Source organism: Lontra canadensis, unplaced genomic scaffold (genome assembly GCF_010015895.1).
Source record: "Lontra canadensis isolate GAN:19392208 unplaced genomic scaffold, GSC_riverotter_1.0 scaffold14, whole genome shotgun sequence".
Taxonomy (NCBI): Eukaryota; Metazoa; Chordata; class Mammalia; order Carnivora; family Mustelidae; genus Lontra; species Lontra canadensis.
The window spans coordinates 22,895,003-22,920,065 of record NW_022631008.1 but is presented as its reverse complement, the minus strand read 5'-3'; positions in this window follow the sequence as shown (position 1 = coordinate 22,920,065).

The window sequence follows — 25,063 nt, the reverse complement described above, 5'->3', positions numbered from 1 at the left end:
CTGAATCACTGAAGGTCTCCAGGGAAGCCCCAGAATGGTTAGATCATAGATGATGGGATGTTAGGGCCCAAATGCACCTTAGAGCTGCTCTAGTCCACTTTCTTCATTATGTGGATGAGGAAATTGAGGTCCAAAGCAACTCTATGACTTCCCCAAGTCACTCAACCCCTTAGTAGTGGAGTTACTAGGAATATTACTTCCTATAAAGAAACCCTTGAGTTAAGCAAGTCAGTAAACCAGAGCCCCAAGCTGCAGAAGGACCTTCTGTTAAAAGGTGAATTCCTGCTACTCAGGAGGCAGGGGCATAATGGAGTTCTGGATATTAAAGGTAGTGTGCTCAGATGTCAAGAATTATTATAGGCAGAGCCACTTGGAATTGAAGACATGGCCAGACACTGCTCAATTCTAGAACAATACTGAAAGAAATTCCCAGGTTGGGCAGAGAGGCCAGAAGAAGATCCTTTCTGACACAAGCTCTGGCTGTCATCAGAGAGGTCTTGAGAATCTACAGGAGACCTTGGATCAGGATAGGCCTTCTACCTGGAAACCACAGGAAATTCTGGACAAGATCCAAACCAATCAGTACTTCCCAGGATATTTTGCAGGCGATGGGTCTATCCTAGGGTAGTGGGTCCAAAGAGAGCATCCTATGTTGGGATGCCTCTGCCTAACTACTTGGCCTGACTGTGCTCTGGGAGAAGACCAGAACTTAGGAGATGCTTGTCACTCCATGGAGCACCTTCAGGCCACAAGATGTGTTCTGTCACAGAAGGATCTTTCTGCTTAGGACTGAAGGAGCCCCTGACACTGTGTACCCTCCCAGTAGAAGCCAAGTCCCATAGGTTGGTTCTGATGGCTCTTTAAGGTTTGGTGCATTGTCAAGCAGCCTCGGCGACATCACAAATCCATCAGGGTTTGTCCTGGATTCTTCTGGGAAGTCTCAACCTTCATCGAACCCTTTAACTCTGGGTTTCTCCTCAGTTCCAATCACTGTCTGCTCCTCAAAGTCCTTGAAAAGGCAGCCCAGCTCTTAAGCCCTTTGTTGAAGGCCAGAAAATGCTAGGACATGGTAATGGCTTCCTGATATTATCTTGAGAGTTTTAGGATTTGATCTGGGCCTGGTATAAGAATGGACTTCTGACTTCCCATAGATTCCTATTAATACCTCTACTCATGTCCCAAATGCACCTATGAAACACATGGGTTAGAAGCTGGTGCTTGGCTCTTGTGCCAAAGACTTTATAGTAGCCTCACAGTTTGACAGTTTTCAATAGTGACATTTGGGCTTCACCTGACAACATGAATGACAGGGTTTGAAAGAGAGTGGTGATGTCAATGTGACTTCCAGAGAATTCTTCACCCTGGAAACCCCAGAAGAGCTCCTCTAGACAGGGATTATTTTTTTTTAAGATTTTATTTATTTATTTGACAGACAGAGATCACAAGTGGGCAGAGAGCCAGGCGGGCAGTGGGGGAAGCAGGCTCCCCACTGAGCAGAGAGCCCGATGCAGGGCTCGATCCCAGGACCCTGAGATCATGAACTGAGCTGAAGGCAGAGACTTAACCCACTGAGCCACCCAGGTGCCCCTAGAAAGCGGATTATTATATAGCTTAAAGGGAGTCTCCTAAATAAGAATTACTAGCTGGTTTACATCAGATTTGGAGGTGAATCTCCGTGGGCCCTGGGCACCACTTGGGAGGAGGTCTCTGACCCACAGGTGGGCCATAACAGGCCAAGCTGTGATGTGCTTCTCCTCAGCAGCAGTGAGTTGTTAACTCACTAGCAGAAGCCACAGTGCAGAGCCCTGGAATGAGAAAAGAGCCAGGGATGACAAGGTGTTTTCTGCACACTAATTAAACTGAGCAGCCAGCTGGGTTGTTCATTTTCATTTTATAGATCAGGAAACAAAGGCATTGAAAAATTCAGTAAGGTACCCACTGTCACAGGGTGAGTCAGCAGTAAACTGGGTCCAAGAATTCAAACTTTGTGCCTCCTGGGCCAGCATCGGGTTCTGCCTTGGATTCTGTGGTCTCAGAAACTAATTCCCAATTTATCCATAGCAAGAGTCCTTTGTGACACTCATTTCGTGAATCTTGCCCCAATACTACCGGTTCTCTGCAGGTTTTCTCAGCAGCCAAAGGCCTTGCCTTCCTCAGTCTCCCTTCATACCACCCTTTGGTCATCTCATGGGCTGTCCAGTTCCAAAGGCCTCTTGTAGACTCGTCCCAGTTGGATTTCCCACTTTCTCCAGCACATCCACCAAGGTGGTCCCCTTGGCCATGCCAGCAACTTCCCCACACGTTATGGCTCAGAATTACAGCTCTGACTGGGACTCCCAGGGATTTTTCCTTCCTTACTGCTTCTATTGTTCGCACTGGTCTCTCTGACTCAGCAATGATGTCATCCACTCCTGCACCCCCTTCCTCATGTCCATTTTCTGCCTGGAAAGCTCTCCTCTTCTCAGACCACCAAGGCTCTCCAGGAATTCTAGGCACCTCACAGCTTTTCCAGAATTTCTGTTTCCCTTCTCTGTGATATCTTTCTAGACTCATTAAAGAGATGTGGTGATCTCTGCAGCCACCATTCACCCACAAAACTGATCAAAATTGATTTGTCCTCATCTCTTACCAAGGCCTCAAATTGCTATTTAAGGGGATGTGGTAGGCAGAATTCTACAATGGACCCCAGATTTCCTGTTTCCCCTTCCCTTGTGGGTACCACCACTGAATATGATGGATTTTACTCCTGATTAGGTTAAGTTTATGGTGCAGCTGACCTTAAGAAAAAGAGATTTATCACAGTGGCTCTAACCTAATCATAGCAGGGACCTCAGTCCTATGACCACAGGGAACTAGATTCTACCAACAAACAAGAAAGCGCTGAAAGTGGACTATTTTCCCAGAGCCCCCAGATGAGAACCCAGTAGAGCTAACACCTGAATTTCAACACTGTGTTATCCTGAGCAGAGGACCCAGGCGTGCAGTACCAGGCTTCTTGTTTCTATAAAAAAGACTATGAACTGGTCAGTGGGCATTGTTTTAAGTCATTAAGTTGGTGGTAATTTGTTAAGCAGCAGTAGGAAACTAATGTAGATGAATAGTCATTCAATCGTGTTAGAGTTGTGGGATCTCCGTGTTCATCCTGGCACCAGTCTCAGCTGAGGGGCTGCAGTCACAGTTGGGTGGACGGCCAGCCGTCAGCTACAGACTCCCAGCAGGAAGCGAGCCTGGCCACCTGGTTTCCCTCTGAACATAATTCAGCTACAAGTGGCATTGCTTGGTTCCCATCACTCTGTTGCCTGCTCTGAGGCAAAGATGAACTTGGCCTTTCCACCCACCGGGGCTTCTAATCTAGTAATTAAATGAGCACATAGTGAATACAAAGGGAGGAGGAGACAAGGAGCAGAATGCTCAGAGATCAAGAGAATGGAAATCATATGAAAATACGTCATGGAAAAAAATGACATTTGTCCTGAGCCCTGAAGGCTCAGTCAGGTTTTACCTTAAGGATAGAAGTAGGAAATTAAAAGTGAATTTTTAGAGCTGTGTTGGACCTTTGACACCTCAGGGGTAGTATGGTTAGGATGGAAATATTATTCAGGGTCTACAATGTGAAGGCTCTTGAATCATTGGGAGTAGTGTGTGGTGTTTTCTGATGATACATGAGTGTGATAGAATCAAGGTGGACTGAGAGTGTAGGACGGATTAAAGGAGAGGCAGGTCGGAGATGGGGATTATTTGTAGACCATGAGAACAGAATAGGCAAAAATTAACCAGAGCCTGCATCATGGCTCTGGCGGTAGGGACAGAAGGAAGGAGAAGAGCTAACAGCCACTGGGGAAGGTGGAACTTCCACTGACCAAGCCACAGAATGAACACAGCATCCATTGTGGGTCCACCCATCAGCCCTGCCTGCCTCCATCCATTCCAGCATTTCAGATGCGTTATCTGTCTGCTCCATCCAACAGTCTGTATGAGGTGCTGCCACAAAAGGCAAAGCGTGGCTACATGCAAGGAGATGAGAGTGGCTGCGGCGCCAGGGTTAAAGGGAGAGTCCTCAAAGAGAAGCATGGCTGTTGGACCACAGGTCAAGAGGGAGAAAGATGGCACCCAGTTGCAACCACTGTCTTTGGGAAAGAATGACATGAAGTCATTGTTTTGCTTATAGGTGGACTATTCAAAAAGAGAGGGGGCTTTGCATTTCTCCTCTAGACTACCAACAAAACTTTATCTCATCCCAGGACACACACACACACACACACGCACACGCACACACACTCAGAGGGAGCCTGCTGACTCATGCCTGTATAACTTTCACAATGACAAACAGAGCAACAGTTATTCCTGCAAATGCTTAGTTGGCTAGAAGACAAATTGGTAGCCATAAAATTGTCCTTTGAGCCCTTCCTTAGACACCGGTTTCCTTCACCTCCCTCCCCGACTGCCCAGGCTGTGGTCGTTATCATGAGTTTATAGGGTAAGAGGCATAAACGTCGTTTCTGTTCAACCACCACCAGACCAGTCAAGGGCACACTAGGCCAACGGGGCTCTTCCTCCTTCCCCCTCGGCTCCGGGTAAGCACACATCTTCCACCCTTACTTTAAAGGCAGACAATTTGTTTTTATCATTTGCCAACACAGCTGAGGATGATTATTAATTAATCAAAAACACTGACTTTTAACTTCCCACGCTCTCTCCAGAGATGCTCCAGTGACGGCTCGCATCCGGACTTCAGAGCTGTTTAGATAGAAGTGGGCACCATGCAGCAAAGACTTGTTTTTTTTCTGGTTTATTCTTTTCAAAACACAACTCTAGCTTAATCCCATTTAGCCAGTAAACTTGATTTTAAGGTGGTCTCATTTTGTGGCGTTTCTGTGGGTCTTTTTATACAGCTCCCTTTGAAACCAGAAATGCTGTGTCAGGACTTCACAAGAAGAGAAAGCAGTCGGGCGCACATTTTCTGCTCATCAAAAGCTGAGTCTAAAGCACACCAGCCGCGTGTTCCCATGAATAATGAAACACCGTTGTCTTCCTCGGCTCGGCTCACAGTCTTGTGTTCACCTGCCAAATGCAGGGTCTCAGCACTGAATACCTAACCGTGCCTCAGAGCAAGTTTGAAATGTTACATTTGGAATACAACAACAAAGGATTATGTGATTCAGTTGGCTGAGGTTTAAGCAACTGAATCCTTCCCCCCAGCCCCCCACCCCCGCCCTGTTCTAAGATGGCGCTGCTGGGCAGCCATCCTCCCCTCTGTACTTCAGCTTTGTGGCTATACAGTGGTTTTCAGTGAAAAAAGAAAGGGGAGGCAGCAGATAGCTTGCCTCAAATTACACATCAAAGCAGAACAGCTACCTCTACAGTGAGATGGGGGTGCGGCGCGGGCTTTACCACTTGGCAGAGGCTAGAATCAAAACTCCAGTGCCTTGAGGGGCTGCACAGAGTGATAGAAGGTTCTAAGCAAAACCAAATTCAGGAGGAAATTGTGCTTCTCTTCCATTTAGCGAGGGCCCCATCTTCAGGATCTCAAATACCTGGAAGGAGCGTGTTGTCCCATAAACGCAGTGTTCCAAACTTGGGGAAAGCGTTTTGTGAGCCCTGGAGTGAGCCTCCCAGGCAAGGTCACACTCCGGGGTCCTGTCACTTCTCCTCCCCGCCTTCAGTGATGGATGTTCCCGAAGACCCCCGACTTCCTTAAGACAGTACTGGGAGCTGTCTGCTAAGGCTCAGACCATCCGGGCTTTTGTTTCTTCTCTTTGCCCTCCTGCCACCTGTCTCGTTGTCCTTATCATCGTTCATTAGCATCTCCACTGGAGGCGTGTGAGGAAAATAAAAGGAGATAAAAACTCAGCTAGTCACAGTCCATTTGCTTCTTGTCCACAGCTCTGGTAAAAGGCAAAAGAGGAAGCTATTGGTCAAGATAAGAGCTTAGATAAGGTTTGGGGATTATCTGTAAAATTCATTTCTTCATGGTTATCCTCCAGTCACCTGAGAATAATGGGGGGGGGGGACTTTATCATGCTTTTCTTTTTTGAAGCTGAGAGCAAAATTCTTTAGTCATTTCTAAGAGCTGGTCAAAATAACTTGATTAGATAAAACTAGTATAGCTACTTTATACCTTGGTGACATAGAACTAGTGTAACGACTAACTATCCACTCCATTCTTTAATTCTTTGAAGCCAGCTGCCTCTGGATGGGGAGAATTTCCTATCTTTAGCTAGGCAGGGAAAGAATTTAGCTCATTCTCAGGTTAATAGGGGTCCTTGGACAGCTCTGTAGTTCTTTTGAATGTCTGGGAAGAAGCAAATTGAATAGATAAGTTAGGGTCTTTGATTACAGGTAATAGAAAACAACTGAAACTAATTTAAGTCAGAAAGGTCAACTGATTTTGCAGAGCTTCAGCAGGGGGATCTTGGGGGACCCAAAGAACAGGCCTCCTCAAAGGGGTGGGGCTGAGGCCCAGAAGGTTTTAGGACTCTTGGTCTGCCCCTCCCCCTTAAAAAAAAACAAAAACAAAAACAAAACCCATCCATCCTCTTCCCTTGTCCTCTCACATATTCTGGCCCTCCCTCCTGTCCTCCTTTCCTGTCCATACACGGGGTAAGGAAAACATGGTCGACCCAGGCTTCCCAATTCCAACTTTCACTAAGCCAGCCACGAAGACACAGAGATCACTTGCTTTTGGTACTGGTTTAAAATTCTCAAGAGAGGGCGCCTGGGTGGCTCAGTTGGTTAAGTGGCTGCCTTGGGCTCAGGTTATGATCTCAGGGTCCTGGGATCGAGCCCCGCATCAGGCTCTCTGCTCAGCAGGGAACCCTCTTCCCCCTCTCTCTCTGCCTGCTTCTCTGCCTATTTGTGATCTCTGTCTGTTAAATAAATAAATAACCTCTTTTTAATAAATAAATAAATCAATAAAATTCTCAAGAGAGAGCATCGGATTCACCCAGCTCGTGTTAAATGTCCTCACGTGGCCCAACCCGCTCTGACATGAAGCTGGGGCCATGAATATTAAACATGACTGCTGGGTCAGAGCGAGCCAGCGTCCAGGAAAAGGATGTGGATGATGGAGAAGGACCACTCAGTATTTATCAATCCCACAAAAGAAAAGGGACGGACTACCTGTCCCCCTCCTGCTCTCGCAATCTGGAAACTCTGCACATGGAGAGCACAGACTCGTTTAGTGCCAGTCACGGTGAGGATGAAAAGCCTGGTTAGAATGAACTCTTCGGAAGCAACCGAAATGGCCCATCTTTGGTAGAATAAATCCATTAAGAATGTGCATAAAATGGGACCCACAACACAGCAGTGAACATTAATGAGCTACAGCTACATATTTCGGTATGGAGGCATCTCGAAAATATAATGATGCATGAAAAAGGCAAGTCACAGAAAAATAGATACCAGATGATTCTACTTATGTGAGGTTCAAAAACATGCAAAATTGAACATATAATATAGAGTTACAGATGTAGATGGTGCAGTATACAGAACAGTGGGAGTAGGAGAGACTGAACCCAGGACAGTGCTTACCTATGAGGGGGAGAATGAGAATGTGCTTGGGAAGAGGGCAATGGAGGGCTTCACAAGGGCCCGTCACATTCTATTTCTTAAGCTGAGTGGGGCATTGGATGGCATTCATTTTATTATTATTTAATCTACACTTATTTCCCTTTTTTGTTTATGTGACATATTTTGGAATTTACAAAAATGTAAGCCATTGAGCAAGAGTTCGGAGGAAGCCATTTCCCGGTCTTGTGTGGTGGCCAGTGGTATTGTGCTCACGTGGTCCCAGAAGGATAGTGAGTAATACTGTTTGTCAAATGATTTTCTGGTTTTTGTCCGTGTGACAGCCACCCTGACAAGGCAAGTGTCCGGGACAGCCTGTCAGCATTGCAGGCTGAGAATGCCCAAGGTCTGGCCATACTTTTCTCAGGTTCTTGGCCTGATGGCAAGCTGCAACAATGATTCATCTTTGCTCCCTGCCCAGACATCCTATCTCCATGCAAGAGAGCTACCTAACTGTTGAGCATTGCCCTCAGAACACAATGCAAATTGACGGATTCTCAAAAGGCTAGACGGAAACTACCATATGGCCCAGCAGTTCAACTCTTCCAGAACAGACATCAGGGACTTGAACAGATACTTGCACATGATGCTCATAGCAGAACGATTCACAATAGTCAAAAGGTGGAAATAACCCAAGGATCTATCCAGACATGAATGGAGAAACAGAGATGGTATGTCCATACAAAGGAATATTATCCAGCCATGAAAAGGAATGAAGTTCTGACCCAGGCTATGTTGTAGAGGAACACTGAAAACGTTATACTTAGTGAAATAAGCCAGACACAGAAGGGTAAACATTATATGATTCCACTTATGTAAGATACCTAGAATAGGCAATTTCATAGAGATAGAAAGTAAAATGGTGGTTACCAAAGGCTGGGAGGAGGGGGAACAGGAAGTTATTGCTTAACAGGTACAGAGTTTTCGTTGGGGATGAGGAAGATGTTTTGGGTATAGATAGCTGTTGATGGTTACAGAGCACTACAAATATATTTAATATCACTGAACTGTATATTTGTAAATGTTAAAATGATAAATTTATGTTATGCATATCTTACCACCATTAGAAGGAAACAGAAATGCAAAGGACAAGGGAGGACATATATCTGGAGGAAAATGATATGGGGGAGAGGTAGAAAAGTGCACGGCATCCTTTTTCCTTTTTTTTTTTTTTTAGCTTTCTTTCTAAATGTTCTTTGCTAGTTTCCTGCAGAGTATCTAAACATCAATTTCTTTCCAATCCAGTCCTGTAGTCTAGGACCATCATTTCTAGCAATAGTTTTCATGCAACAGAATAAGAACGTACGCGTGCCTCAGGGAGTGTGATGTCATGGGGTCCTGTCTTTGTTGGAAACAAGTCCACAGGCACAGGGCTCAGCAAGCCCCCAGCCTTCCACCTGCCTGGGTGTTAGAGGTAGGCCAGGGGGTGGGGTGAGAGGCCCTAACAGTGGAGCCTACCTTAGAAATGTGGCAAGCCACTGTAACCCTGTGTTCCCAATTTGTGAATGCTGCATTTGGTGGCTGATGCTCAGTGTTTCAGAGGATGAGAAGGAGAAGGAAAAATGTGTGTGTGGTCAAGTCCATCTTATATTTTCTTTAAGTTTGCTGAGACCAAGCAGTTGCCTCTGACCTGGAGAATGTCCTGCTTTTTTAAAAAAAGAGGCAAAGATTGCCCCCAAATCCAGAGAATGGTGACTGGGGAGGTTAGACAATGGCCTGGAAGTAACAATGTGCAGCTGGGGCCGGGCCTACGCCAGAAAGGGACCCCTTGAGAGAGACAGGACATGGAGGCAGTCATACCTTACCTAGGGGCCATGGCCACATTATGATCTTTGAGGGTCTGGGGCACTATTGCCTCTGTAGTCCCCTCCCACCATAATAGTATCGATATAAAAAATTATTTGTAATATACGGGGCACCTGGGTGGCTCAGTGGGTTAAAGCCTCTGCCTTAGGCTCAGGTCATGATCTCAGGATCTTGGGATCAAGCCCCGCATCGGGCTCTCTGCTCATCGGGGAGCCTGCTTCCCATCCCCTCTCTCTGCCTGCCTCTCTGCCTGCTTGTAGTCTCTCTGTCAAATATATAAGTAAAATCCTTTATTTTGAGAGAGAGTGAGCGAGAGAGAGAGAGCACAAACAGGGGCAGGGGCAGAGGGAGAAGCAGGCTCCCCACTGATGCTGAACCAACTGAGCCACGCAGGTGCCCTCAGGGTTTTCTTTTTTAAAAAGACGTCAGGTATAAAGCTACATGTTACAGGACAACCACCCAGGAGAGACGGTCTTGCCTGGCCACATGGACCAGGGCTTAAAAGATAGGGGTGACGAGGAAGGCCTGAGTCCTCAGCTGGGTCTGTGGGGGAGACAGAGGCAACAGGTGCCGGCCTGGGGGAGCAGAGTGAGAGACAACAAAGTGAGCAGGACAGAGCTGGAGAACCAGGTTGTATTTCCACTGAGTCCCCGGAGTGTGGGGGTGGGGGGCGTGGGGTTGCTGGGAGCTGTGATGGTTACTCGGGAAAGCGTGACTGAAGGGCTGGATGTTGAGGGGACACAAGACATCCCTGACAGTGAGCAGCCTGCAGGGGCTGAGAGCTCGGCCACAAGGAGATGGAGATCAGATGCCATCAGTTTAGCATCTAATGTTTCACAGGAGCATTTGAGCAATGTGCTTTGGGTGTGGATTCACACCTGGGTTATTCCAACAGCCCAGCATTCCTCTAGCCACAGCGTTATCGTCCTACCCACTGTGTCTTTATTTTCTGTGGATTTTTTGGGTTTCTCTTAAATTGCAAAAACAATCTATGCTCCTCAGGAAAAGCTAAATGAGGCAGATGTGTATTGGAAACATTTTGTCAAGTGTTATGTTAAAATCAAGGGGCACCCAGCCCGTGGCATTTGCCAGCGGTCTTAGACAAGGAGGCACCCTCTGGCTTTCCACCTGTCTCCTTGTCTGCCCTCTCGTCACCTCTCCCAGGTCAAGCGTGTGGTCCCAAGCTCCGGGACCAGGAGCACCCAAGGGAGCTGGAGACACTCAGATGACTAAGAGAATCACATTTGAAGTTCCTCAAGGCAGCGTTGTCACTTAGCAATAGTATTTGAGGGCCAAGCAGGATTTTATGAGGGGCATGGACATAGCACTTAGAAGAATATTTTATGAGTGTACATGGTAAAATGTTGACTTATAAATTTCTTCACATTAGGTAGGAGAGATGTTTCTTTCACCTGCCTGACATCCTTTTCCTCTTCTTTTGTAAGCAGCACCCCAGTTTTCTTTCAGGGAGTCACTCCTCCCCCTTACTTTACCCCAGTGGTTTGTGAAGGACTATCCGCCCCCACCCCCATCTCCTGGCTCCACGAGCAAGCATGTAGCCCAGGCCTAGATGGCGAGAGTGACATTGTCACCTGTCATGGTGACCACAGAGAAGGTCACGGACGGAGTCCAGCAGGCCCACCACGGTCATGCCCCGGACTGGTGGCTTGTGCTATCAGTAAAGAAGGGCTCTCCACCTGCAGGGCTGCTCCACTGGAGGAAGTTAGCCTGTGCCCCAGTGACTCCCTTTGACCCCCAGCAGGACCATGCCAGGCCAAGAGAGGGAGCGACATAGTTTTCTTATGGGAGCCCAGCTAGACCCGAAGCTGCCCCTGGCCTTCAGTGCCAAAGCCAGTTTAGTAGACTTCCTGTCACTGACCACTCAGGGGCCAGAATAAGGGTCTCCTTTTAGAAACTGCGCTAAAAAAAAAAATCTTCCTGGAAAAAAGAACTGGCTTGGTAGTTTTGTGTATTCTATATTGAATTGAGCAACTAGAAATATGAACATGAGTGAGAGAGTTCAAAGGAGGCTGTTCAGAGTGATCAGACAAGCTGTATTTGGGGGTTTTAAGTGGGTGCGAGGTTCATAATACTCAAGCAGCAACTGGGCAAGGCAAGCACAAGGAACAGAGATTCCCACGTAGTGTCTCCATCGTCAGGAAAAGATCTCCACTTGTTCACTGTACAGCAAGTGAAGGCAATTAACTAGTTCTGTCAACTCCGTAAACCAACTACACCATGAAGGAGGCAAGGAGGGGAAGTAGAGCAGGCTGGGGACCTTTGCATTCAACTGTGGTCAGGATCACTGCCCCTCCTGACCCAGAGCAGGCACAGCACACCCGTTCCTGTCTGGCTCCGAGCGTGTCCACTAACAGCATTTGATTGGCTTCCTCTGATCAGGAAGGCCAAGGCCACACTTCCCCTATCATTCTGTGCCCTAAACTCCTCTCCAGGAGCCTTTTGTGGGGTGTAAGTTTGATGTTGTTTTGAAGTCTTTGTTGACGGGCAGATGTGATCCATGCCCCAGACCAGAGATAGGGAAGCCCAAATTTTAATTTCAGGTATGATACCGAGTCTCTGTGTGGCCTCAAAAAAGCCCTTAACCTCCTGGCCTCAGTTTCCCTGTCTGCAAAATAAGGCTCATAATCCAAACTTAGATGCCTCGTTGGACGGCTGTACACATTAATTATTGTTTATAGTGCAAGGAGAATGGAGCTGTGTTAATTATTATTATCATTTCTGGGTCTTCCAGCCAAGTTTAAGCCAAGCCCTTGCCTTCCTCTTAGTTCCTGAGATCTGACAAGGTCCAGCCCCAGGCCCCGAAGAGGGCCATAAATCAGGGCTAATCAGTAGATTATGCATATCTCACTGCAAGGGACTGGCCCCAGAAGGCCCTGCCAGCCACAGGCCTTGGGTTCTGGGGTTCCGGGGCAGCCCAGAGACCCACAGGCTTTTATTTAAGAGCTTCACTTTCACAGAGTAAGGGTGTGAAGCTGCTGCCACACTCCTGTCCCTTGCCTCTTTGTGTCCCTACCATTTAATTTACTAAGAAGTCTGAAGATCAATAAGAGGCGCTCGCCCTGTCATTAGACAAGGCCCTAAATTGCAAGTTGCAGGTGGAGAAGCTTCAGGAGTATTGTGATCACTCATGAAGAAAGATGACTAATCGCTTTCTTCTGGTCACTTATTTGGCTTCTGACTTTGGTTTCTACTCTCTAAGTACAACAGTTATCAGATTTCCATGTAAGCAGGTGGTTGGCAGTCGGCAGTCCCGCTTCACTGAATACACTTGTGGGCTCTGCCACGTCCCCCCAAGTCCACATGGCTTAGTTGCATTTTCTCTCACCGTCATTTGAGGACTAGGAGACGGGTGGAGGGGAGGAAGCTCACCTCCGTCCCTGCGTATCTAGCACCAGTGGGACAAACCGTTCCAACTGGTCTGGATCTTGGCTGTGCGCAGAATCCCGGAATTTAGAAAAGCAAACTCCAAATCCACCAACGTCCTGAGGAGCAGGGGCTGTTCATGACCTCTGGAAGGTTTGAACCCGACTGCCCAGGACCCAGGTGCGACCTACTTCCTGTATCAGCTCCCTTGACAGGGGCAGGAGCCCTCTGATTTTAGGGGAATCCTGAGCCCCCTGTGGGACCCCGTCCTTCCCTGCCTGGGACCACAGCCAGGGGTTCAAGGGCTGGTCACCTCCCTGCCTCTGTGCTTGACCTTCTTATCAAGGAGTCTACAGCCCCATCCACTTGCCCTGATTCGTACTGTCTCCTTCCTGATGTAGCCCTTGATGGGCAGGCCCCTACTCATCCCCAACTCGTCACCCCACGTGCCCTGGCCCTCACTTTCCCCGGCTCGGCCGGCCCCCCCACCCCACCCCCCCCAACCCCCAGGGCAAACTGGCAGGTCCCGCCTGGCTCTTTTGTCTGCTCAGCAGGGCAGCAGACGTCGGGGTGGCAGCGAGGGCTGGTCAACTAATTAATGATTGTAAAGCACTTTGAAAACATAAAGAACAAGATAAATGCCAAGTATTATTGTTATTAATGATGAAGAGGCTGTTTAGTCATCCTTTGCCGTGAACTGGGCTTGCGGCCCCCACTGTGGCCGCAGGCTGATCTGTGAACTAGGATGAGAAGTCTCCTCCTCCCGCAGGCGCTGTTTCACACTGAGTCAGTGACCAAGGTGAAGGGCAGGGGCCAGGAAACCTCTCCTCATCTCCCACCTGCTCTCGAAGCACTGCTGCTTTGTGGCTGGCCGTCATGTTAGCATTTACCGAAAGCCAGGCTCTGAAACTGCCTCTTTGTTTCCCAGTCACCTGTTCAGTAAGTTCGCTGATGTTTGAGTTCTTGATTGTGGTGATTAGACTGTCCCTATCTGAGCACAGGATGGAGCCCAGAGTGGAGCCCCACTTTCCATTTAGCGGACGGACTCACTCACACACCTGATCGCATCTCTTTCACATGTTTTTAGGACAGTATTTTTTTTTTTTTTCTAAATTCTTGTGTGCACATTTGCTGATTTGCTGGAGTAATTCTGTTGGTTAGGGAAGGCAGATGTTCTCGTCCCTGTTTTACAGATGGGACTCCTGAGGCTCAGGGATGTTAGAGACCTTGCATGAGGCCCCAGGACATCTAGAATTGGGGAAGGGGCCAGAGTTCACCCCAGCTCAACAGAGCCCCGGGCCAGTGGTGCCCTCTGACACCTGAGGTGACTGTGACAGACTCCAGACACCTGACAGGGTGTGCCAGGAGAGGTAAAGAGGTGCTGCCGTGCTGACCTGAAGCAGACAGGCTCAGCAGCCCCTGGTTCCCGCGCAGTGGCCCCACCAGAAGGCCCAACCCCTGGCTAACACCGAGAAGTTCTCCACGCCCTGCCCTAGGCTTGGGGTCCTAGAATCTGGCATCCTGTAGAATGTGAAGACCAAGAAGACCTAGAATCCACCCCCCAGGTCACACACAACGCAGCTGTTGCCAGAGAAGTCCAGTTACTCATGCAAGATGGCAGCAGAGCCGGTCAAGAACAGAGGCTTAAGGCCTGCTTTCCTCAGAGGCCCCGCCTCGTCCAGCACCAGTTCTTGTTTCCTGGGCGGTGACGCTGTCGTGGGGTAGGGGGAGGAGAAGGGGGTTCACGTTCTTTTTCCTTGTCCATATTTTTCAACATTTCCTTTTGAAATAAATGATAAGAGTCATCAGAAAACAAAGAGATTGGTCATAGATGCATAAAGGCGAGGTCTGCCTTTTTCTTCCCCAACCACACAGCTCTTCCCTGTTTTGATAGATACTCCCTCAACGGAGGCTCATTTGAGGGTCTCTACGTTGCTGGTTGGTTTGGCCCTTCCAGCTGTCGTCACAGAACACCACAGGGCAGGTGTTTTCTACACAACAGAAAGAACACAGTTCTGGAGACTGGAAGACCAAGATCAGGGTGCCACCTGGTTGGGTGAGGGCCCTCTTCTAACTCACAGATTTGTCATACCCTCTCATGACAGGTGAAGAGGGAAGAGAGACCCGAGGAGGTGAGGGACATCTTTTCTGACAGCATTAATCCCATTCAGGGAGGGCCCCATGCTCATGAGCTAAGCACGCCCCCTCCCCCAAGGCTATACTAATGACAGCACATTGAGGATTAGGGTTTCCACATATGCATTTTTAGGGGTGCACAAACATTCAAACCATCACACCGGTATCTTCTCCCATTTGAGTTCCTGAAAAGCAGGCATTTCAAGAAATGTTGGCTCTAGCTCTCAGCCATCAAAGATAGGGCTGTGGAGTCTGGGGGTGAGAGGGGTGGGACCCTGCAAGGGTCCCGCTGCTGTGATGACAGCTGCCTTAGAAATCATTCCAAGCGCTCGGCAATGACCATGAGATCCAGCTAACACCACACGCGGCACACTCTTCTGACCAAGGTCTGTGGCCTAGCGCTGTGGCTGAAGGGGCTGTGGGATTTCTTTTTTTAAGTAGTGAGTTTATTATGCAGCTAGTTTTTAAAAAAATTGCAGCTTCAAAATCCACTGAGGTTCAAATGTGCAGCAAGAGCGCTGTCTTGGCCTGGGCTGGTGCTCGAAAGCAGAGTAGCCCAGCGCCAAGCCTCCCTTGCCCCAAAGAGGCCATGGCTCTGTTCAGAGGGGAGGCTGAGGGCGGAGGGCACTGCCAGCAGATTTGATTCTCCTCATCTGCTTCTGAGCAGGTGCTTTCTGCTGACAAGTTCTAGAGTGTATGGAGAAAGCAGAGGAGAACGGCATCCTGGGGAGAAACACCACGGACCAGTGAGGCTGACCGGGTCAGCAAGAGGCGGCAGACAAACAGATCAGGTGGAGAGTAAGGCAAGCACGTCCCGGAGAAACCAGCAGCCTTTTGGGTGTTCTGGCGTGAGCATGGCTAATCCACACGGCTGAGGGATAAAAAAGAAAATTAGCTTCTGAAAGCTTGAACCATCCCTGATCACAGCCATCCTACCCTTCTTCTCTCTGCGGAGCTGACAGGCCCGGGGCACATCCAGTGTGCCCGGCACGGCTACCTACAGTCTCTCACTCGAGCCGCCAAGCTCAGGTTCCCAGAGGAGGATCCCAAGGCACAGACCGGTTAGGGCCTTGCCCCAGACATAAGCCCGAGTAGAAGCTGGGCTTGGAGTCGCGTCCTCCTGCCTCCACAGCCCACGTTTTTCGTCTTTGGGGTGTGTAGACACCGTAATCCCATCTAAACCTTTCTAATCCCAGCAGCCCTCGAAGTCTAAGGGCTGAATGCAAGTGAAAATGTTTCAGGGTCTCTCATCCTCCTGGAAGAATTGCCCCAGAGAGGTGACGAAGTCTGGCCGGTGAGTCACGTGATGGAGGCTCTCCGGCCAGAGACGGTGCTCCTGGTGGAAGAAGGAAGCACGCCGAAGGGCTTCCCTTCAAGGAGGGCAGCATCCAGGTGGGGGCCGCTGTGTGACCCCCACATTCAGGACAGAGAAACCAGGCTTGCCCAGCCGGTCAAGAGACTAGTTTAGAATGGTGTTAGCTGCCCCTGATTCGAAAACCTTGGTAGGACTTCCCCCTCCATCCACATCCACGGACGGACCCTGCTTTGGTTGGTCTTATGGTCCAAGAAGGAAGGCCTCGGTGCTGGGAGAAAGGGGTTTCTGCAACAACAGCCACACGTTTGCAGGCTTCTGGGCAGGCCGTGGTGTCCGTGCTCAGCTTCACCTGGCTGCACATGTTCCATCAGCAGAAAATGCTGCCCAACGCTCTGCTGAGAATTTTGGACTCTGGGCTGAAGATTGGTGCTTGTTCACATCTATCTCAGCAACACAGCAGCACCCCTCTCGTCTGGAGTTCCTCGGTGGCTGTCCCGAGCTGGGAAGCCAAGAGCGGAAGAGAAGAACCATGCTCCTAACACCGTCCACCTGAGGAAGCCTCTCATCTGACCAGCTCAAAGCACGCGGGACCCTCAGTAGTTCTCACAACACCTGCCCTTGGCAGCTAAGCGTGATGACCTCGTTTTTACAGATCAGAGCACAGAGGCCCATGGTGCTTATAAAGGACTTTTTCCAGGTGGCCCCTCCCTGAAGGGCCAGGACTGGATTCTGGGGCAGATCCTGGATTCTGAGACAGCGGCAGAGGAATGCCAGGCCCAGGGAGCGGGAGTCAGACCCTTGTCACCCGGCGGCCTTCCCTCCCCATGACACGTGTTCCCCCGCACATACTAGCTGTGGCTACGAGCTGGGAGAGGGGGTTTTAAGAAGAGTCTCAAAGACTCAACAAACCAAAAGGGGGGGAGGGTTGTGTGGTGCAGAGCAGAAGAGAAAGAGAATGAAAAGCAATAAATAGCGCAGAAGGAGGTTAGAGGTTCTCTCTGACTTCCTGTAAGTACAATCCTACCAGCCACATGTGAGGGAAACCAAATGTCATATAAAGCAGTGAAATTGTCACCCTCAGGAGGTGGGGCTCATAGGCAAAAGGTCAGAATAATCCCTTCTCTAGCAAAGCAGAAGTCCCGTTGCTATTTTTAGAAACTCCTAGAATTTGCCGCCTATTTTTAGAAGCTCCTAGAATTTGCCACCTCAACACGATATGAGAAGTGCCAAAAGAATTACAGTTCATCACCCTGTAGTGCAGCGTCACACTTCTCTCCACCTGGGCTGACAGGCTTCTGAGAAGTGTGTGGAGAACAGATGTCCATCAAGGGAATCTCACCTTGAACACTGGGGGCTCCTAACGGTTAAGGGCTTGGGTAGAAAATCAAGGCAAACTTGATTGTCCAGCCTAGTGGCCAGGAGGGCAGGCTTCAAAGTCCCTCCAAGCTCAGCTCCAGTCTGGCCCCCCTGCCCACCATCGCCGCGTCACTGCACGAGCCTCCATTCCCGCATTTGTTAATCAGAGCTCGTCATGCCCTCCCTCCTGAGGCAGTCACAAGGGTTACGTGTGGTGACGCTAGTCCTTAACATGCATTCAGTGAACAGCAGCTATTATCACATGCTGAAGTTTTGCATATTGGTTTTTCTTTACTAAAAGAATATCTTGTCTGTGGGGCGCCTGGGTAACTCAGGTGGTTAAGCGTCTGACCCTTGATTTCAGCTCAGGTCACGATCTCAGGGTTGCGAGCTTGAGCCCCGTGTCAGGCCCCACACTGGGCATGGAGCCTGCTTAGGATTCTTTCTCCATCTGCCTCTGCCCCTCCCCCCCCCGGCTCATACTCTCTCTCTCTCTCTCTCACTCAAAAAGTAAATAAATAAATGGACCTTTAAATAAATAAACACATAAACAAATAAATAAATGGATATCTTCCTTAGGTAACTGGAGAGATGACTGGAACATTGTGTTTCCTTCAAGTTCTAAAACACACCATTCCTGCAAGCTGCTTTAATGTGTCCTCTAAACCCAAGTTTATGGGACATGACTGAATTGCCTCACCCTGCAAGGCCTCCCTCCCTTTTTAAAAAAAATTTCCTTGGGATAAGCACAGATCGAGACGCCAGCCGGTGTGGTCTTGGGAGCCCTCTCCCGTGGTTTTTCAAGAGCATCAGCACTATTTTTCTTTTAATAGAGGGTCTTGAAGCAATGACTGGACCTTTCTCAGTGCCCCCTTAAGAATTTGATAAAAGTTGTAGTTCTCTCCCTCACAAAAAATGCACTTGTACAAAAAGTTTATACAGTTAATTCTCTTTCTCTCTCTCTCTCTCTCTCTCTCTTTTTTTTTTTTTCCCTGTGGTGGTGGTTAAGTTCTACAAAGTGGCTGGGAGTGCTGAATTCGAGATACAGAAACTACAGAGTTAAGTTCCTGCAAACCTCTGGTCATAACATTTTCATCAACTGGTCAACATGTAACTGTTTTATGTGTGTTTCTACTTTGAAACACCTTTTTAGAAATACATTATTGATTCATTACCATTGAACCCCCAACCAATAGTGCTAGAACTCCTGCCGGATTGAAACTCATCTGACACACACATATAGGGCATCCTAGCCTTCTCATGTGGGAATACGAGACAGCACGCACTTCAGCACCATGCTTGGGGCCATCACTAACAAAAAGTACACGGAAGCAAATAACATGAAATTAAAGAGACTGCGGAAAGTCCACTGTTTATAGTACGAGAGCCGAAACAAGAAGGTAGAGTTTTGCTCATTCAGTCTCAGTGGGCAAAGTGCGCATCAGGTGACTCAAAGTTTTCGTTGCTCTGCCCGAGTGCATGCCCATGAATGACTGCAGAAGTGCCATGAGTATTGATTTGGGGAGTCACAAATAAATTTTAGCAAGTAGACGAATTTGCAAATACCAAGTCTGCAGTAAGTGAGGGTTGTCTATAGTTTCTGGGCATTCAAAGCCCATGGAAGTCAGTCCAGTGGGAATTGGAGCAGAGTCAAGAGTTTCATCTTGGGCGCCTGGGTGGCTCAGTGGTTAAAGCCTCTGCCTTCGGCTCAGGTCATGATCTCAGGGTCCTGGGATCGAGCCTCACATCGGGCTCTCTGCTCAGCAGGGAGCCTGCCTCCTCCTCCTCTCTCTCTGCCTGCCTCTCTGCCTACTTGTGATCTGTCAAATAAAAAAATAAAAAAATAAATCTTTAAATTAAAAAAAAAAAAGAGTTTCATCTTTTGCAGCCCATGGGGACTTGTCTAAAACTCGGAACATGTAAAATGTCCTTCTGTAAGGCATGGGCATTCCCATTCTTCTCTTCCTTGGAACTTTGTTCAAGGCCCAGCAGTTTGAAACCTAGGCATTGGGGGAAAATGAGTCTATTATTGTAAAAACTAAGAATATTTGGTGTTTTCTTACATTTATTATTATTGGCCTCAGCAGGAAAATGTTTATCTTTCTCAAACAAGTCTGATTATAACTATGTGAAAAAAATATGCCCAAGTAGGGACATTGGAAGGAAACACACACAAAAAAATGAAAACAGTTGTTGGGGTGGCAGAATATAAAAACATTTTTTTCCCTCATAATGTGCTCTTCAGTGTTGATGTTATGTGGTCTCAGACATAAATAAACTGAAGAAAACACTTCAATTAAAACAGTCTGTCTGTGAGTAGAAAAATGACCAGTGAAAATCTATTTAAACACAGGGGACTTAATAATCTTTCATCATTTCTCCCTTGGAAGTTTGCCCACATTGGCGAGAGAAGATGGAGCACGCCATCTTACCCATCATTTTTGTTCTACAGGATCCTCTGAGGGCTGTGCTATTCCTCTGCAGGATGGATTTTAATATTCCAGGCCCTTTATATGTTTCCATTCCTATAGACACATAATACTAGGACAGAAAGTAGGAAGCCATACAGCGGGGGTATAAACAGGTAAGCAGCTCATCCTCAGGTGTCTCTGGGAACTAGGAAACTCAGCAGCGTGTGGTTTGATGAGAATCCCCAATGAGAAGGCCAGCAGGGGTACCAAGTGGCCCATAATAAGATAGATTGGATGGCAGTGCCCCCCACAGGCTTTGAGCACCAATCTGATGCAATTCATGGGCCCAAATGCCTTAGTAAGATTCCCCTTGGAGGCCACAGCAATCAGCCAATCCAGGTTTTGTGGAGCACATTTCATATGTCAGGCTAGGCTACATGTGGCAAGGACCAGAAAAATCATACCCCGTCCTTGGCCTTGAGTCCAGGTCCCCTTGGGAAGACCTGGGGACATCCTCTCAAACTGATACTTCCAACCAACTGGAGTTAATATGTGAGTTCAAGACTATTTGCCACTCATACTATAAACAACGGGAAGCCCTTTCAAGGTTTTGAGCAAGAAACTGCTCAAATAAGTATTTTAAGAGAGGTTAATCTAACCATGGTATGCAATATAACTTGGAGGGAACTGAAATGGGAGTGCTTGAGGCCACTTAGAGGAGAATATTAATTGCGCGTATTTATTGAGCACCTACTATGTCCTAGGACTTTACAACCTTATTTATTTTCACCAACCTCATAGGTAGATCATATTATCTCTTTTGAGCTGTTCAATAAACTGAGGTGCAAAGAAGGAAAGTCATTGGCCCAAGTGAAGTAACCAAGATTTGAACCTAAATTATTCAGCTCCAAAGCTCTTGCTCATGTCACTATGGAACGCTGATGTAAGGGCAAGACAATGGGAATTTGGGTGGAAAGACTGGACAGATGTGAGAAACATAAAGGAAAAATTAGTGAGAGTTCATGACTTATGGATTCTAGAAGAAAGGCAAGCATAGGGTCAAAGATAACTATGACAAAAGAAAATAGATCTTGTTGCATAGAAAAACATCTAAAGTGACACTATTAATAGTGGTACTTCTGAAGGGAGGAATGGGGAACTGGGAGAAGCACATATTTACTTGTTACTTGATAAGATACTGAATATTTCTTTTTCGTAGTAAGCATATATTTTTTTAATTAAAAAATTAAACTATTTAAAAATATTCTTAAAAAAATAAAAATAATTCTAAGTGTTTTTCTCCTGGGTGACTGAGAGATGCCACTGACAAAATCTGGTAGATGCTGTTTTTGGCTTGGAGGTAAAAATCCATTCGATTTAGACATGTTGAGTGAGGCATGGGTGAGAGAGCCATATGGCAGAGACCTCCAGCATTTTGATTGCAATTTAGTCCCAACCACATTCATGGTTCTGGGCTCTGACTCTTCATCTTGGGAGGCAGAGCACCCAGGCTCTCCAGACATTCTCCATGAGGCAGGTCCCTCAAACCAGGAGCACCAGGGATGGAGGGCACGGAACCAGGACTGCACCCAGAACTAGATGGACTGACCCAGCTCTGGTCATACCATACTGCTTTGTTTGTTCCCAGTTTCCACGACTCGTCCTGGCAAGGTGGGGGGTGAGGGGATGCATCTAGCATCCCTGGCCCCTGGGGACATTGTTTCACTCCAGTCTAGGAGATGAGCTCTTGCCAGGAGTGAACTTTCTGGGGTGCTTGACCTCTCTGTGCCCTGTCTGGGCATCACCCCACATGTGTTTACCTCAAAGCGATGGGCTTGTGAGCAATGGCTAATAAAAAGAGCTATTTGGACAACTAGCAGTTTACATAATCACAACCGTAACAAGAACAATAATAATAATATGTCCAGGAAAAACAACAGTTCCCTGAAAATTTGAGAGTAGATTCCTAAGGCAGGAGTAAGGTGCCCCCATAATCATCTTACTCAAGATGGCTTTTAATAGAAGGTAATAACCAGAAATGAAACCATCAACATAATGTATGCCGTGTCATAAAAAATAATTGTCGGGTCGGCCAGGCTCCCTGGAGCAACCTTCCTCTCCCCTGCTTCTTGGTTGCTAGCTGTAGACTTCATTGTCACCTCCCCGAGGAGTGGCCAGTCCTCAGAGTGCAGACGTTCAGATTCGGAGCAGAGAGAGCCCATTAAGCCGATACATATTGTCCCAGCTTCTGAGCAGTCTGGTAGCTTTGAACTCCAGGAGTGGGCCGTTTCCTCTGTGGGAGAGAAATGAGGGGCAGAGCCAGGATGAACACATTTCCCTCCTGTTTGTTTACCATATGTGTGGCTTCCGAGAAATCTGGCCGGGAAGCTACATCACTAACACGGCCCGGGTGGGCTTCTCTGTGGGACCCCCAGCGCTGCAAGACTGGAGAGTCTCCTTTGGGATCTCAAGAAGTTGGTCACAGGGTCATCTGCCAACCCCAAAGTCCAGAAATGTGTGTAATTTCTTTTAGAAATGGACGTGAAACAAACCAGCTGTCCCAGAGAGCAAATGCCCCCCACTGGCACCGGGGGAGCCAAATGGGTCACGCCCTGCCAGGCCTGCACCCTGCGTCATCTTGACAGTTTACAGGCTAACATTTGACCAGAAGTCTCTCTGTCTCCATGGTTAACACCTTGTGACCCTGGAACTCGACTTTCATTTTAACAGGCATAATTCTTTTTCTTTTTCTTTTCTTTTCTTTTTTTTTTTTTTTTTAGAGAGAAGAGGGAGCACCAGTGCGTGTGGGGGAAGGGGCAAAGGGAGAAAGAGAATCTTAAGCAGGCTCCACGGCCAGTGCAGAGCCTGACACGGGGCTCGATCTCACCACCCTGAGATCATGACCTGAGTCGAAATCAAGAGTTGGATGCTTAACTGACTGAGCCACCCCGGTGCCCATTAGCAGGCATAATTCTAAAGCATCATTTTACATGGGTGACCTTTGATAGGAAAATTCCTCCCAGGCAGCAAAAGGCAGATCTTGTGTTCGCGGGACATGACGTGGCTCTTTTTCCTGTGTAGCGATCCTGGGCTGAACGTGTGAAGTTTGGGAAAGAACCCAGATCACTGTAGGAAAAGGCGGCTTCAGTGTGGTGGCCCTGCCCTGCGTTACTCAGAGTCTCAGAGCTGATTCATCCCAGTGATACAGAGAAGGGGAGAATCAGGAGGCTACTCTCTGTTACACACCTCTTTGTCACATTTAATCACTTAGAATCATCTGACATAATTTGAATTGTTTTACAGTGTGTTATTTCCCATTTTATTTTCGAAAGCTGGAGGGAAGATGAGACCCATTGCCAAGGCCTCATCCACAGAGGGGCACTGGGAGCTTGGGTCACTGGTTGGTTAGCTTCACTGGCTTGTAGAGTCTAAGGGAGCCGCTGAGTCCGCTCTTCCCCTGGGGCTGGTCAGTGGCATTCCTCTCGTCCCTTAGATGAGTGTCTCTCTGGTGCAGTCAGTGGCTTCTCCTTCCCTTGTCAGGCTCTGTGAGCCCAAGTGGGCAGGATAATCTCTAAGGAAGTCCTAAAGTCAGTAAAAGGCCTCCCCACCACTTTCGGGTGTAGCAAATCCCCTGTCGCCTGCCTCATTTCCTCTTTGTCTCTTGGCTCTGCCTGGGCCTGTCAACCTCTCCCCTGACCGCCCAGAGTCCCAACTGCTGGCGTGACTTCGGTTTGCAAAGTCTCACAACCTCTGAACCCATAAAGGGCGCTCACCCCATTTCTGTCTCCTTTCTGCCCCAACACTTCTTCCATCGTTGACCCTTCTCTACTGGAAGAGAATTTGCTCTGCTCAGCCGGCACCAGGAGGGACAAGCATTGGACATTTTTCCTTCCTTTGACTCCCAGCACTAAATTCCTGTGGTCAGTGCCGGAAAGGGGCCTCCTCAAGTCGCTGGTCTGTAGTGTTCCCAGCTGAGTGACACACCAGGGTCCAGCCTGCACCGTCCACTCCGGCAACCCAGAGCCACACTTGTAAAGCGGCAGGCTCAAGGAGAAATGTGCTATCAGTATAAAATCCAGACCAGATTTCTAGGACTGAGAACATCCACAGGAGAATGCCAAATGCCTCACTGATTGGTTTTATATTGATGATAAGTTGAAATTATATTTTGGACATAGTAGGAGAAACGAAATATGAAAATTATTCACTTGTTTCTTTTTAATTTTTTTCTTCTAGAATGTTTCAAATTGCATGTGTGGCTCCTATTCTATGTCCTTCTGTTGGACAGTGCTGATCTAGGGTGACACACTAGCCATTACTTCCCAGAGCTCCTTGGGACCACAAAGCCACACCTTAGCTTTTTTGAAATACCTTCGGGCTGAGCCTTCAAGTGATCATTTCCACCCACAAAATGAAGATTGGATTAAGAGGAAAAAGTTTTTTTTAAAAATCCCTCCTAACTGCCTGATTGGCTTATATTATGGGTCCCCAGGGACTATGTTTTCTTAAGCCTTAATTACTATCAACATGGTGTCCCCCAAGAAACATGTTAATTACTGTGGCTATTAATAATAGCCACAATAACCATCTGTTGAGCTAGAGCGAGTAAAATATTCCCTGTGAGATGTGCACTATTAGCTCAGGGTACTAGAGAATGTGTATGCGTGTGTGTGTGTAAAATGAGCTCTTCTAGGAATGAAATGATACCTTGAATTCAGAAAGAGGTAATGCGGAAAGAGTGTACTGCCAAGCAGTGTTATCCTTAACTCCACATAGATGGGTAGAGGCACACATATATGGGTATTAAAATTGCTATCAGTGTGTCTGTGCAACCCATTCCTTCTGTGTATCAAAAGTAGTTATAGGAGTGACAGTTCTTCCAGTGCAGAAGCAGCCGAAAACCAGACTCTTTGGCTCACAACTCTACCACAGGTCCTGGAAGGTCAGACAGGAGCTCCTGTTGAGGCTTTGCTCCTGAGCAGCTCCCCATTGTCACTGTCTGCAGACCCTTCTGTCTTCCATCTCGCAGCCTCACTGGACGTTCCCCTTCCTGAACCATGGAAGGGTCCATGGGGCTCCCTTGCTCAGA